We start from the raw sequence: 14,979 nt of genomic DNA on the forward strand, positions 1-14,979 counted from the left end.
CAGATCGAGTAAACCAGTATGTTGAAACCAGAACGAGCATGTTTAATGGATATAAAGAAAATATCCCTAATTTTTTCGGGTTTTCGGATAATCCGAAAAAAATTTCGGATACCCGATCCAAATTATCCGAAAATTGAAAAACGGATCGGATATCCAAATTTTCGGATCAGATCAACGGATCAACGGATCGGATCGGTCGGATCGGATTTTTTTGCACATTCAAACCGCGTGGAACTGTCAGATTTCGTAAGTATTTTCTTAGATCTACAAAGTTTGGATGGTGGTCGGCAATGACGGAAATGTCGGTATACGACGACCGGCGGCCGGCTTCTCCCCGATTTCCCTCCGATGAGGGAATTGTATAGAGAATGCAGAGCTTCTGAGAGAGAAACAAAAAAGAGAAAATGAAAGCTTTAGGCCTTTTAGGGCCGGTTTTGGGATATTTATATCCCTCCCCAAACGACGTCGTTTTGGAATATCTACGTGTTTGATGTATGGGTAAACCTCATTCACAATCTCTATAATTTGTAAACTTTACAATTTAGTCATTGGAAATTGATTTATGTGTATTTTAATTTGGTCTTCGAATTTTATTTTATTTCTATTTTAGTCACTAACCTTATGTTCATATGTATTTTGGGTAAATATTAGATTTAATCTTTTAATTTTAATAATTTACTTTTTAATCCTGAATAGTTATTTATGGTTAAATTACACATGAAGTACATCGATTTTGCGATGTTTCTGTTTATGACCATTAATTTCGATGTTTTGTAATTTAATCCCTGAACTTTAATATTTTTAATATTATTAATGGTTTATTTACAATAGTGGCCTTGAACTTTTGTAGTTTTATAATTTAATCCCTAAATTTATCATAAGTTATTATTTTAATCCAATATTTACATATTTGTTAATTATAATATTTTTAGATGTTATTTTATTCAAGGAATTTATAGAAATGCGCCTTAACTAACAAGGAGTGTGTTTATAAGGATTATTCGTATAAAATAATCTCTTTTTATTTTTCTAAAAAACAAATATCATAATTTAAATATTATTCGAATTTGCCAATTTTAATATTAAGATGGCGTATAATCGTGTAAGTAGAAATTTTGGGCGTTGTGGGGGTGTAATCCTTCTCTACACGTAATCGACTCCCGAACCCTTTTCAAAATTAATCTCTGGTCAAACACAGATCAAATTTTTATCTTTTAAAATTATTTTTCTTAAAATTATTTTAAAAGATATTTTTAGGTATTCGACTTACCTAACCCAAAAGTCGATGGCGACTCTAAATTTATATTTATTTAAAACTTGACATGTTCTCAATATTAAGTCGGACCGATCTCCGAAAAAGCCCTAAAAAGCCCAGCGGGACCGTGCACAGATATACCCATGGCCTGCCCTACGATGTCCCCTGTTTGAACATTTTTTTAATAATATTATCTTGTGTGTTGTTCTAGCCTCCTAGGGACTTTTCAATCTTATTGACTCATTCGTCAAGCCTGAAGCCTCCTATGCCTGAGGTTTATTATCTTTTTATGTTATTTGGTCTTAATTAGGATAATGACTTTTGTTTTATTTATAACCATTCACTATAATTTGCTTTCTACATAGCTCAGTTTAAAAGTTCTTTTTTCCTCCTCCCTCATCCCAATTTCAGTGCCTTTTTTTCTTCGCATCCTTTGTTTTCTCTTTCATTTAGCTCTTGAAGTAGTGTGTGTGTGTGTGTTTATTTGGCAATCTATCGTAACATCTTGATTGTTTCATACACACAAAAATGCTTTTCATGATTTGTAACCAAAGCAGAAACAATATTTTGCTGAATCAAATGTCTTTTGGAAACTAATGCTCTTTTTACGTGGAATTATTGATCTTCTGACAATTTTTTCAGGAGCAAGTCTTCTCCGAAAATGAAAGCTTTTTTGCATGGACATTTGTGACACGGCGGCCGTTATGGCAAACACTTCTCCGATTTTTTCTGGCCTGTGTTGACACTTGCTATTTGCTTGTTTCCTGCTTATCCACATCGATGCAAACTACTAATACTCTATTCATGTGTGGGAATTCTTCTACTTATTCTCACCATGCTTTTATGTAAGCGTTTCTGTGTTATTTTCTTCTTTAGTATATTGGATCCTTTTTATGTAAAGAAGAAACATAATTCTATAATGGTGGCTGAAGCAAGTATTAGTTGTTAGTTTGATTTTGTGGTTAGTGACTAGAATTTGCAATGATCTCAGTAGACAATTCCATACCTATTGAGCAAGGTTTTGCAGTTGTTGTCATCAGACCTTTTACTGTCTGTTTAGGGTTTTGTTTGCTAAAGATGATATGCCTGTCTTGCCTATTAACATCTTTCTTATACACTGTGTCGCGGCCGTCTTTCGGGTGGGCATGGAATTGGGCTTCGACTTGAATGAAATGGTTAGAGTCGTCACTGATCATTAAAAAAATATTTAGGCTGATCGGATACCATCTTACCTGATCTGCGTTTTACCATAAATGTGTCAGGTTCGGGAGTCGGAAGGATTAGCACCGTTGCATTGCCCTTTCGGTACCAATTAATTTGTCAGTTGTCTTAATTGTGAAAATTTAAATTTAAATTGAAATTTAAAATGTTCGATTCAAATTACTTACCTTTGATTGGTTGAAATTCTTCTAAAAAACCAAAAATGTTAGATAAAAACAATAAATAAATATTAAATAAATCAAAGAAAAATATAAAAATAAGAAATAAGAAATAATAATAATAATAATAAATCAAAAGATAAAACATAAAAAAAATAAATAAAATAAATAAAAAATGAATAAAATAAAAAATGAATAAAAAAGATAAATCAATGAAAAAAATGAAATAAAATAAAAAAATAATAATAAAAAATATTAAATAAAAGAAAAAATGTTAGATTCTAAAAGTAATAAAATAAAAAAATATGAAAAAAAGAAAGAAAAAATAATTTAAAAAATATAAAAAGAATAAAAGCTTAGAGGATCAAATTGAAACAAATCAAAATTAAGGGATTAAATCGGAACTAAAAATGAGCTGCAAAAACAAAGAATAAAAGGTTAGGATGGCTAAACAATAATTAATCCTAAATTTCAAATAGCGACAAAAATATAAACATAATAAAATTGGAAATCCAAATTAAGAATACTGAAAATTAACTTCAGTGACTAAAATATAAATGTTACAAATTATAGGGACTGCAGACAAGGTTTACCCACTTGTAAATTACACAGCAACCCCTCCCCAAAACAACGTAGTTTTGAGGAGAGTATAAATACCCATAATACCAGCCATTAAGGCCTCAAACTGTCATTTCTTCATTTTTGCTTCTCTCTCCAAGAGATAGAAGCTCTCCCCTCTCTCTAGCTTTCTCTCATCGGAGGGAAACCGGCCGCATAGCCGACCGCCACTCGAGCGGTGGCCGGGCAAACCCAAAACACCACAAAATGCTCATCTAACCCTCTAGACCCCAAATCCAAACTCCAAAACACCAAAATTGAACCCTTTCGATGTAGATCTAGGCTAAAAGGTCTCGATATATACCTTTTCCAGCGACCCTTCATTTTCCCGGCGTGCTTGCTTCTTGTTTTGCTTGGCTTTCAGTTTTTTCGAGTATTTATTTGCTTGGTTTTCTCTGTGCGTTGTAGTTTATTGTTGTGGTTTACTTTGGTGGTTTTTGTTGTTCTTGGTTCGATATTGATGTGGTTGGTTGCTCTCCCCGATTGTGGTGTTGTTTTGTGATGGTTCTCGGTTGCACAGTTCTGTTCTTTGTGTTCGATGGTTGTGTCCTTTTGATCTGTGTTCACTGTGGTTATTTATACCACTCCTTCGAGGGTTGGTTGTCGATCGTGAAGGGGTCGTTCCCCTTATTTTGGGCTTACCGTCGTTCACGTGGACGGGAATCCTAGGATGGTGCAGTCTCGATTTTCTCGGCAGGCCAGTTATGCTTTGACTGCATGGCTCCCTGACTGTGCAATGCCTTGACAAATTATTGAAACCCTAATCTAAGATTGGGTTGGGTCAGGCCTAAACCCTGTTGGGCAGCCCCTTAACTTGGATAGAATTATTGGACCCTAGACCAAAAAATAATAAAGAAAAATAAGTAAATAAATAAAATTAAATAAATAATAATATAAAAAAATTAAAAAAATTATATATCATATATGCGTTTTCAAAATAATTATTTTCAAAACCATATAATATAATATATTTTCAAAATATTTTAAAACTATATATTATATATATTTTTCAAAATATTTTTAAAACTATATATTATATATATTTTCTAAATGTTTCGAAAATTATATATTATATATATTTTTTTCAAAATGTTTTAAAAACTAATATATTATATATATATTCAAAATGTTTTGAAAACTATATATTATATATATTTTTAAAATCTTTTAAAAATTATATATTATATATATTTTTTCAAAATGTTTTAAAAACTATATATTATTTATATTTTTAAAATGTTTTAAAAACTATATATTATATATATATTTTCAAAATATTTTAAAAACTATATATTATATAAGTTTTCAAAATGTTTTAAAAATTATATATTATATATATTTTCAAAAATTATACTAAATTAATATATATATATATATATATAAAACAAAAATAATAAAAAAAATCGGACGAAAATGAGTGTCTACACTGATAATATAAAGAGTTGGTAAATTTACTTTGCGCTCTCTCGCTCTCTCTCTCTCTCTTAGAATAGCATATGATATAGCTATGGTTTTTTGGAAACAATGACAAAAATTCAAACTCACGTTCACTTTCCAGTTTCCAGTAGAAATTCCCATTAAACTATATCACCAGAAACACCAAAAGGAAGTAACATAGCGAGCAAGAGATGCTCTGTGGACCCACAACCACTTTTCCATCAAATGTAGGGAAGAAGTGGAAGTGTGTTGCTAAGTGCACTTATTGTTGTAGAGTTAAAACAGATGAAGGTTTTGACCTGCCTGATTGGGATCCTAGCTTGTATAAGGTTATGTTTGCATAACCAGTTTAAGATATAGTTTAAATTACCAGTTCTTTCTGAATTTAGTTTGCTTTATACCAGTTGTCAATTGCTTGTTTTGGTTTTTCACCTTCTTACTCATTTCATTGGTTTTAAATTTTGCAGTGAGAGCTGCTATATTTGGTGCTGCATGGATCATTCTTGGAAAACGTGTTTGGTTCTTCCCGAACATCCTTGCCGAGGAAGCAACATTGCGAGAATTATTCCGTTTTTGTCCCCAAAAGGATGAAGAAACGCGACCAAAATGGACTGCAAGACTGTTCTATGCAGTAGTAGCTGTGTTGGTCATATTGTTGAAGCACCATACTCCGGATGAGGCAGCTAGAGCAAGGTCAGTCCTGAATCTGCTCCTATTTAAATAGTTGCAAAAGCTTCTTCTTCTTTTTTTGTTTCTCACGACAGTTCACTAATCTTATTGCTGTAAGAAGGCTGATGTGATTTGTGAAAATCGTAAAATGTATTTACTTGATATTATTCGTAACTGAAATTGGGTCATCATGATCCATAGGGTATATATAATTTGGTTGTGAAAGCCATCTTTGCTCTCAAATCTAGAATTATGAAGTCGATCGTAGTCTTTATACATTTATAGTTTTCCCCTCATCTTTCTTGGGTGGTTATGAATTTGATTATATTGTAAATAGTCCAATGTTTCTGGGCCAGATTTCTTGGAATCATTTGTCTCAACACAATCTGAAGTTTTCATATCACTCTTGCAGGTATCAGAAACGGATGTCGAACATAATCAATGATGTGCTTGAATGGTCTCCAAGCCTGGCTCTGTCCGGGATGATGGAGAAACAAACAATGGTTAATGCAACAGAAAGCAACGACAATCCAATAGAAAGCAATGCTACATCAGAGACCGTATTCTCTGCCGATGATATCTTAACTCTCAAGGAAACTGATCAACATCGTAATGATACCTTGGGGTAGATCATTTCAAGCTCGGTAGATGGATTATAGTGCCACCTTACTTCGGAATTTGTCGAAAAATGGGAGTGTAATATCAACAGAAAAAAAAAGTAAAACAGTCGTATGTTGAGAAGGATAGGCTTACATCACAAACAGCAGAGCAGTTGCTACATCCCATGAAAATATTTATTGTGTTAACCTTTTGGTAAAGTGTTCATCCATATATCCATTTACGTTTTATTTTCTAGGCTAAATAGTATGATTTGATCAACAAAGTGTGGTAAGTACAAGTTTTTCGAAGGAAATGTCTCAGTTCGAAACGACACGGGAGCGATGTGCTTGTTATAGATTCAGTCTTTTACCACCACAAAGGAGGAAGTTGTGCTAAAGTTGATAATGAAAAGCAGTTGAATGCGATATAAAGAGAGTCCGAGAGAAAGAATCTTGCCCCATTTTCTTCAGCTTTGCATGAGGGTTTATATACGGATCATAAAAAGAACCCCGCCCCATTTTCTTCAGCTTTGCATGCATTGTTTTGAAAATCGGATCGGACCGGCCGGTTCAACCGGGAACCGTTGTCTAGTTCGGTTCAAACTAAACCAGTTGAACCACTATTAGTAAACCAGTCGAAACCGTTCGAACTGGACCAGCTGAAAACCGAAAAAACTCGGGAAAAACCGAAAAAAACCACCAATTTTGTTTTTTTTTTAAAAAAAATTAAACCAAACGACGTCGTTTGTTAAACGAGCCAAGTCGAACTCGAGTATTGCTGAGCTCGACTCAAACATTAAAAGTAAGCTCAACTCGACTCAAACTCACGAACTAAAAATTATCAAGTTCAACTCGAACTCGAAATATAATATTGAAACTTGAACTCGAAAAGGCTTGAACTCAAAAAAAAATTAAAAGCTCGATTGAAGCCTAAAATTCGAGCTTGATTGAAGTGAAAGAATAGTTCACTCTATGCTCACCAAAAGGCTCCATGATTTTGAATGTCAAATTATCTCTATTATTTATAGAAGTTAGTTGGGATGCTCTTCTATGTTTCTTAGCCATGTGGGATTGTTTTGTTCTCATATTTTTACTCTTTAGACTTTTGGGATGTTCTTCTATGTTTCTTAGCCATGTGAGATTGTTTTTAAAAAAAAAATTAAACCAAACAATATCATTTTGTTATGATTTTTTAGCCCCAAATTTATTTTTTAATTATAGTTATATAATTATATTTATTATTTAATATGTTTTATCTTAAATATTATGTTATAGTTAATTTGAATCATTTTGTTTTACTTGATTTTATGGTTTTTAACTCATATATGTTATGACTTGCTTTGAATATGACTTGTGATATACAAAATTATTTTTTATTAAATATTTTTGGTATTTTTATTTAATTTTTTAAATAATTATGACGTCGTCCGGTTCTTCTGACCGGTTCGACCGGTTGAACCAGTGAATCGATAGCATGACCGGTTCACTAATCGGTCCGGTTCTGAAAACCATGTTTGCATGGGAATTTATATATAGATCATAAGATCATAATAATTATTTGTAAGATGGAAAAGTAAATTGACCTGACCAATCCATCATACATCAGACTTTGTTGAACTAATAACGGTTAAATCAAGGGACTATAAACATCTGAACAACATGAAATGTAATACCCCAAATTTTAGCTAGTGTCTAAAATGTAAGTTTTGAAAGTTTAGTGGTCAATGTATAAATTTTGTAAAAGCTCAGGGACAAATGTTATTTTTAAAAGTTATATATTTTGGCCCGTAATGAATAATTTATTCCAAAATTGATGTTTTTGTGGGAATCAAAATTTTGATTATGAATTTGTGTTAAAAGCTATAAAGCAATAAAATTCGATAAGAATTCGGATGATCGGATCGAGTCGGAATTTCGCGAAAATTTGATGGATGGTAGATAAAGGTTGAAAATATTATTTTCATAATTTATAACAGTGAAATTTAATATGGATCAGTGGAATTGAAGTCGATTTTCCATAATTAGACAAAATTAAGAAATTTAGTGACTAAGTTGTAATTTTTGAAAATTGCAAAAGGATAAAGTTGAAAAGTCAATATTTGTTTGTTCATATTTGACTTTAGAATATTAAAATGGATGATAATGCAATGGAAAGTTGAAATTATCATATTTCATTAAGGGTAAAATAAAAGTAAAATGATAATTTCACATTAAATGAATTTTAAATTCATTTATATTATATTAAGACAAGTGTATATGTTGATTATGAAGAGAAATCAATAATTTTCATCCCTTTCCTTGCTCAAATCGTGCACCACCATAGTTAGGTAAAGAGAAAATTTGATTTCAATTTTAAGCTTATTCGATTGATTTTTACATTAAACTATTATATAGAAAATTAATCCTCTTGAAATAATCTATCATTTGGTATAAATAGTTCATGGAAAACATGCTTGGGTGATGATGTTCATGATTAGGGTTCATGAAGAACATGTTGAATTTGGAAGAATTAAAGGATGATTTTTATGTTGTTGGTGTTGTAGATTAATTTCCAAGCATGTGTGATGATTAAAGTCATCTAAAAGTGCTTATATATGATTCAACCATACTTAGGTGACGTTTGGTTCGCTGGAATGTTTATGAAGGAATTGGAATCTGTAGGAATTGGAATCCAATTCCATATTTTGTTTGGTTGGCAGAAAATGGAATTGGAATTCAATTCCATATTATGTTTGGTTCGCAGACATGTCAGATGAATTTGATTTCAGTAATGTAAAATGACAGAATTGTCCTTCTTATTTTTTTGCTTTATTTTAGTTTATTTTATAACTTACATGTAGTAATATATTATAAAAATTAAAAAAATATTAAAATTTCATTTTATTGATTGATTATTCATTTCAATAAATTATAAAAATCATGCTAATAAACATTATAAGTTAAAATCATCGCAATTAAAATATGTTAATAAGTTACCAAAAGATAGAGCAATATTTCGATACATTCCAATCGGAGTATGTTAATTAGTTACAAAAAAATATACCAAAAACTATTTTTATTCAATATATGAATTAGAAACTCGACCCTACTCAAAATAATAAAAAATTATTTTTATTCAATAAAAACATTGACTTAATTGAAAAAAATTATATATAGAGGGGTATTATTGTAATTATTCCTAAATATATAAGGTAAAATTATATATTTTTTTCGGGTCGGTCCGGTTTTTTTCACCCTAAACCCGAACTGACTCGAATATTACACTTAAAAAAACCCGACCCGAACAAAATAAAGTTTCATCCGACCCGACCCTAATATATGAATTAGAAATCCGACCCGACCCGACCTGAAATAATAAAAAATTATTTGTATTTAATAAAAACAGTGACTTAATCCGACCCGACCCGAATTATATATATTTTCGGGTCGGTCCGGTTTTTTTCACCCTAAACCTGAACCCGACCAGACCCGAATATCACACTTAAAAAAACCCGACCCGACCCGACCCGAATATCACACTTAAAAAACCCGACCCGAACAAAATAAAGTTTCATCCGACCCGACCCGAATATATGAATTAGAAATCCAACCCGACCCGACCCGAAATAATAAAAAATTATTTTTATTTAATAAAAATAGTGACTTAATCCGACCCGACCTTAATTATATATATATTTTCGGGTCGGTCCGGTTTTTTTACCCTAAACCCAAACCCGACCCGACCCGAATATCACACTTAAAAAAACCCGATCTGACCTGACCAAAATAAAGTTTCACCCGACCCGACCTGACCCGAAATAATAAAAAAATATTTTTAATCAATATATGAATAAGTTACCAAAGGATTGATGAGGGTAGTATGGTCAAATTTCAATTCCCTCCAACAAGGGAATTGAATTCCATCAGGGATTCCAATTCCCTTGAAAAACTTGAACCAAACATGGGAAAGTGGTGGAATTCCCACCAATTCCAATGGATTCCATCCAACCAAACGCCACCTTAGGATTTATGGAGATTGGTTGAATTTTGATTGAATTTGATGATGAGATTATTAGAATAGCATTAATTTTGTTTAATAATAATTTTCTAAAAACGCTAAATTTTATAATTTCTCAAGAAAAAACTCTAAATTCATACATTCTCTAAAAACAGTATTAGTGACTATGTGCTGCAATTATTCTGTTTGGGCGAAGATGTATGACATCAAGAGGACGGTTGATCGGTGAGACTTTGACGACAGAAAGAATAATTGATGGCTATTTGACATAACTGACACCGATTTTCTTTAATGTTCCCTTTCTGACACCGTTTGACCAATATTTCCCGAAGTAGCACCCTTTCTGCTGAGTTGGCAAAGGCGCGTCCCAGGGGACGCGCTTTACCCGTGTTTTCGCTGAGTTGGATGCCACGTGTGGAAGGCGCATCCCCGGGGACGCGCCTTCAATTAAATGCCATAAATGCCCCCATCCGTTTTTCCTAACTACCCCTCCTCATCCCCTATATAAATCCCCTCAACCCTCCCTCATTCTTCACACCAAAATCATATTCTCCTCTCTTATATAACTCAAATTCTCCAACTATTTGAGTTTTAAATTTGTTATTAGTGGTAAGAAATTTATTTTTATGTTAGTATTTTTTTAAATAGTTATTATTTTTTATATTAATATATTTATGTAAATATTATTTTTTTTATTAAAATAATATTTATATAATTATTATTTATTTAGAATTATTAATTTGTTTTTGCTAATTATATTGTTTTGTCTACAGTTATAATGGAAAACGAAATGCTGTTGCGATTGGATATTGATCATATCTCCAGACATTTTAGCGATATGGTAATATTTTTTATAATTAATGTTAATATTTAAATTTATTTTTATTTTAAAGTTATTATGAATTTATATTAATTTATATTTTTTATAATGTATATTATTTAGGATACTGATCGTATTTTAGAGACTTTTATTAAAAATCCACGTATACCGACACCAGAACGTATTTTGCCATATTTGGCTTCTGCCGGGTTCGGGTATATTGCAACAATTATAGGCGGTTGCAAACTCGAACCTGTCCTAATTTCTGCACTGATTGAGAGGTGGAGGCCCGAGACACACACTTTTCACCTTCCATGTGGAGAGGCCACAATTACATTAGAGGATGTCTCTATGCATCTGGGGCTTCCCGTCGACGGAAATATGATGTGTGGTATGGCGGATGGTGATTGGCAATCAATGTGCATTGATTATCTTGGAGCTGCTCCGCCAGAGTTTAATGGAGGTAGAATAGCTTTATCTTGGTTGAAAGCTAATTTTGAGGTTTTAAATGAAAATGCTTCAGAGGATCAAGCAAAGGCATGTGCTCGGGCATATATTCTACGAATAATTGGAGGAATATTGATGCCCGACAAATCTTGCAACCAGGTGCATTGTATGTGGTTGCGGCATCTGATCGATTTTGATGAAGCTGGAAGATATAGTTGGGGCGCTGCAGTTTTGGCATTTCTCTTTAGAGAAATGTGTCGGGCGACGAATTATAAAAAAACTGCTATCGGTGGATGTCTTCTGCTTCTACAATCATGGGTGTGGTTCCGCATGCCTTTCTTATGCCCGATCATGAATGAACCATACGTATTCCCCTTATTGTTGAGGTAATTTTTGAACTAAATTTTGATTTAAATATTTTCAATTAAATAAGGTGATATTTAGTTTATATTATATTTCATAGGTGGTCGATGAAACGAAAGGACCATAAAAGTATACCTACTGGGTTAGAGGAAATTCGTTTACTTATTGATACGAAAGTTGGGTCTGAGGTATGTTTTTAAATTTGTTTAATTATTAATATTTTAATTTAAAATGCTAGATATAATTAGAATATTTTATTTATTTGAATTGTATATTTATATTTCAGTTTCAGTGGATACCTTATGCGAGCGATGAAGTGAAAGCTTGCATCCCACCCCACCTTAGTGGGTCATTAGAGGTATGGATATCGGTTATACCTCTTATATGTTATGCTATTATTGAGTGGCATCCAGTTGATCGCGTGCTCCGTCAGTATGGTTGTACGCAATATATTCATGGAGCACCTAGAAATTTAGACGACGTGCATAACATAGATAGACGAGGAAAGAAAGATGTTAACTGGGTGGTGAGACACAGAGATTGGATTACGCTTTGGGAGAACCGATATACACTGTTGGCCCCTCGACAATATTACGCTGAAACTGGTCATATGGTTACGGATAACTATATGGACTGGTTTAATGAAAATGAGAAGCCGTTTCGACTTTCGGCGGAAGCATGAGGGGTTAACATTCCTAGGCGCCGAGAAAGACGTCAACCGTCTCAATATCATCATCCCCCGACGCGTGGACGGAGAGAAGGCGCTACCGGTTCTGCATCAGTCCCACCACAACATCCTTATTCGTCGATGCCGCAGGGGTACATGCCCATCCCTCCACTTCATATGCCAAGCCCACCAGTTTATATGCCATCTCCGCAGGGTTACATTCCGAGCCTGCAGGGTTACATTCCGAGCCCGCAGGGTTACATTCCTAGCCCGCCAGGTTACATGCCTAGCCCGCAGGGTTTTATACCATATGGAGGTGCATATACGACTATGTTTAATGATCCAGCATATGGTTCATATGCATCTTATTTGGCTGATGGTGCTTCTCCGCAGACACCTCAATCTCCATCTGGATCACAGACATCGATGCCAATGTTTCCACAGTTTTCACAGTTCCCGGGGAGCGGTGGGATTGTTACTAGCACTCCTCCAGGGTCGTTATTTTATACAGGCCCTTCAGCCCCTTCCACGTCATCTACACCAAATGAAGAAAATGCTGCTGATGATGATAGTGAAGATGAGGAGACTGAAGAACAAGTTCTACGAAGAAATCCTCCACGAAATAGACAACCACCGCCATGTGGAACTCATTCGAGAAGACGACATCGGTGATCCAGTTGTATTTAATGTTATTTAAATAATTATATTTCAGAATTTTATGTAATTTGATTATGTTATTTAAATGTTTCATGGTTGTTACATACATATTTTTAATGTTAATTTTTATTCACATTTAACATTAAATGTTTGATAAATGTTTTTAAAATATAAATTATATTATTCAAAATTTAAAATAAAAATAAAAATAATATTATTCGAAATTTAAATTTAAAATATAAATTATAGTATTCGAAATTTAACATTAAATTTCAACTTAATTTATAATAATAATAAAAATAAAATATTTACTATTAAACAAAATACGTGGCAGTCGAGCTGGCGAAAGGTGCGTCCCCGGGGATGCGCCTTCCACACGTGACATCCAACTCAGCGAAAACACGGGTAAAGCGCGTCCCCGGGGACGCGCCTTTGCCAGCTCAGCAGAAAGGGTGCTACTTCGGGAAATATTGGTCAAACGGTGTCAGAAAGGAAATATTAAAAAAAATCGGTGTCAGTTATGTCAAATAGCCAATAATTGATAGTGGTTGATTTGACAGTGATATATAAGATTTAGGGATTTAGTATTTTGGATATAAGGATTTTATTAAATTTATGGATTTTAGGGATTTAGAAAATTATTGTTATTAAAAGAAATAAAAAAGAAACATGTTACATGTTAAGTACTGATTGAATAATCGATTTTTTAACAATCATTAACAGCCATACACCTTAAATGGTAATCAAATAAATGTTAAATACCTACCTTGACCAAAAAAAAATTTAGAAACCTAAAACAAAAAAAAAGATATAATATGAATATTTTTTTTAATTAAGCTTATGTTTTAATAAAATATAAGTATCACATTAGACATTTTAAAAGTACATGTATCGTATTAGATATTTTATTAAAGTATAAGTACCAAATGTGATGTTATTTTTTTAAAATAATCATTTATTACAAATTTCATGTGATAATTAAATGTTGAAAGAATATTTAATAACTCATTAGTGATTCAATTAATAACTAATTGACTATAAATATATCAGTTCAAAAAGAATTGAGTTAACCTAACTTAAATTGAGGGGTCAATTCTCATTCTTTATTAAACTAAAGAATAAATTTCAAATTTTGCCAATTAGACTATCATAATTTTTATTCAACAAAAGTATGGGAAAACCCATACCAATCGGTAGATAAAATATGAGGAAGAAAAAGGTGAACTGATTAATGGAGAATGTTCACAAATTAACCACAATCAACCATCACAAAATTACCTTTACTTTTTTACCTGCAAAGTAAATTTTGACTAAAACTAATCATGTTAAATTGTTCAAACCTAGGAAGAAACTAAATGAATGTACATCATTTCAATGACAAAGTTCACCATTATTCATAAAAGAAAATATTTTTTTAATCGTGTAAGGCATTATTCACAAAAGAAATACATTATAGGGCATGCAATGGAAGAAGAAATGATGGAAATAGAGAATTGAAAGGGGTAGTTGTCAAGTTCATGATAGAGTGCCCAATTGAGAAAGTTCATTGGATTCTCCACTAAATGATAAAAACCCGCACGAGTTTGTTCATTGGATTCTCTTAGCAATGTAGGGGTGAGCTCAACGCTCAAAAGTTTCTGTCTTGTAGTCATAATAATCCCATTTTGGCAAATTTAAAATCGAGTAAAATTAAATTTATTGAACGATTTCAATAATAAAAGGAAGTGTTATTTTATTTACAAGTATTTTATTCGAACAACGATGTTTGTAAGCTGTAAGTACATTGTCATGACTAAGAACAATTCTTAACATTTATTACTTTTTAATCGTACGAAAAAATGGATAAAACTTGAAAACTTCAAGGATTTTCTCAATGGAGAAAGAAATACCTATTCTTTCACTTTCTAAAGTTGACTTAAACAAACAAAAATCACACTTAAAAACCTTCAAATTACACCCACGCTATTATAATATTGCACACTTCCAAAAATCAGCAATATGTCAACACACTTTTTCATGCGGTACAATACTCTTAACAACCCTGATTTATTAGGATTCATAAAATAAGCAT

General features: G+C 32.4%; 1 pseudogene; it reads left to right on the plus strand.

Annotated features, from left to right (window-relative positions):
- Nucleotides 1-290: 290 nt before the first annotated feature.
- On the plus strand, nt 291-5,489 carry LOC120168069 (annotated as a pseudogene).
- Nucleotides 5,490-14,979: the final 9,490 nt, after the last annotated feature.

Source organism: Hibiscus syriacus, unplaced genomic scaffold (assembly GCF_006381635.1).
Source record: "Hibiscus syriacus cultivar Baekdansim isolate YM2019G1 unplaced genomic scaffold, ASM638163v2 tig00111708_pilon, whole genome shotgun sequence".
Lineage (NCBI taxonomy): Eukaryota > Viridiplantae > Streptophyta > Magnoliopsida > Malvales > Malvaceae > Hibiscus > Hibiscus syriacus.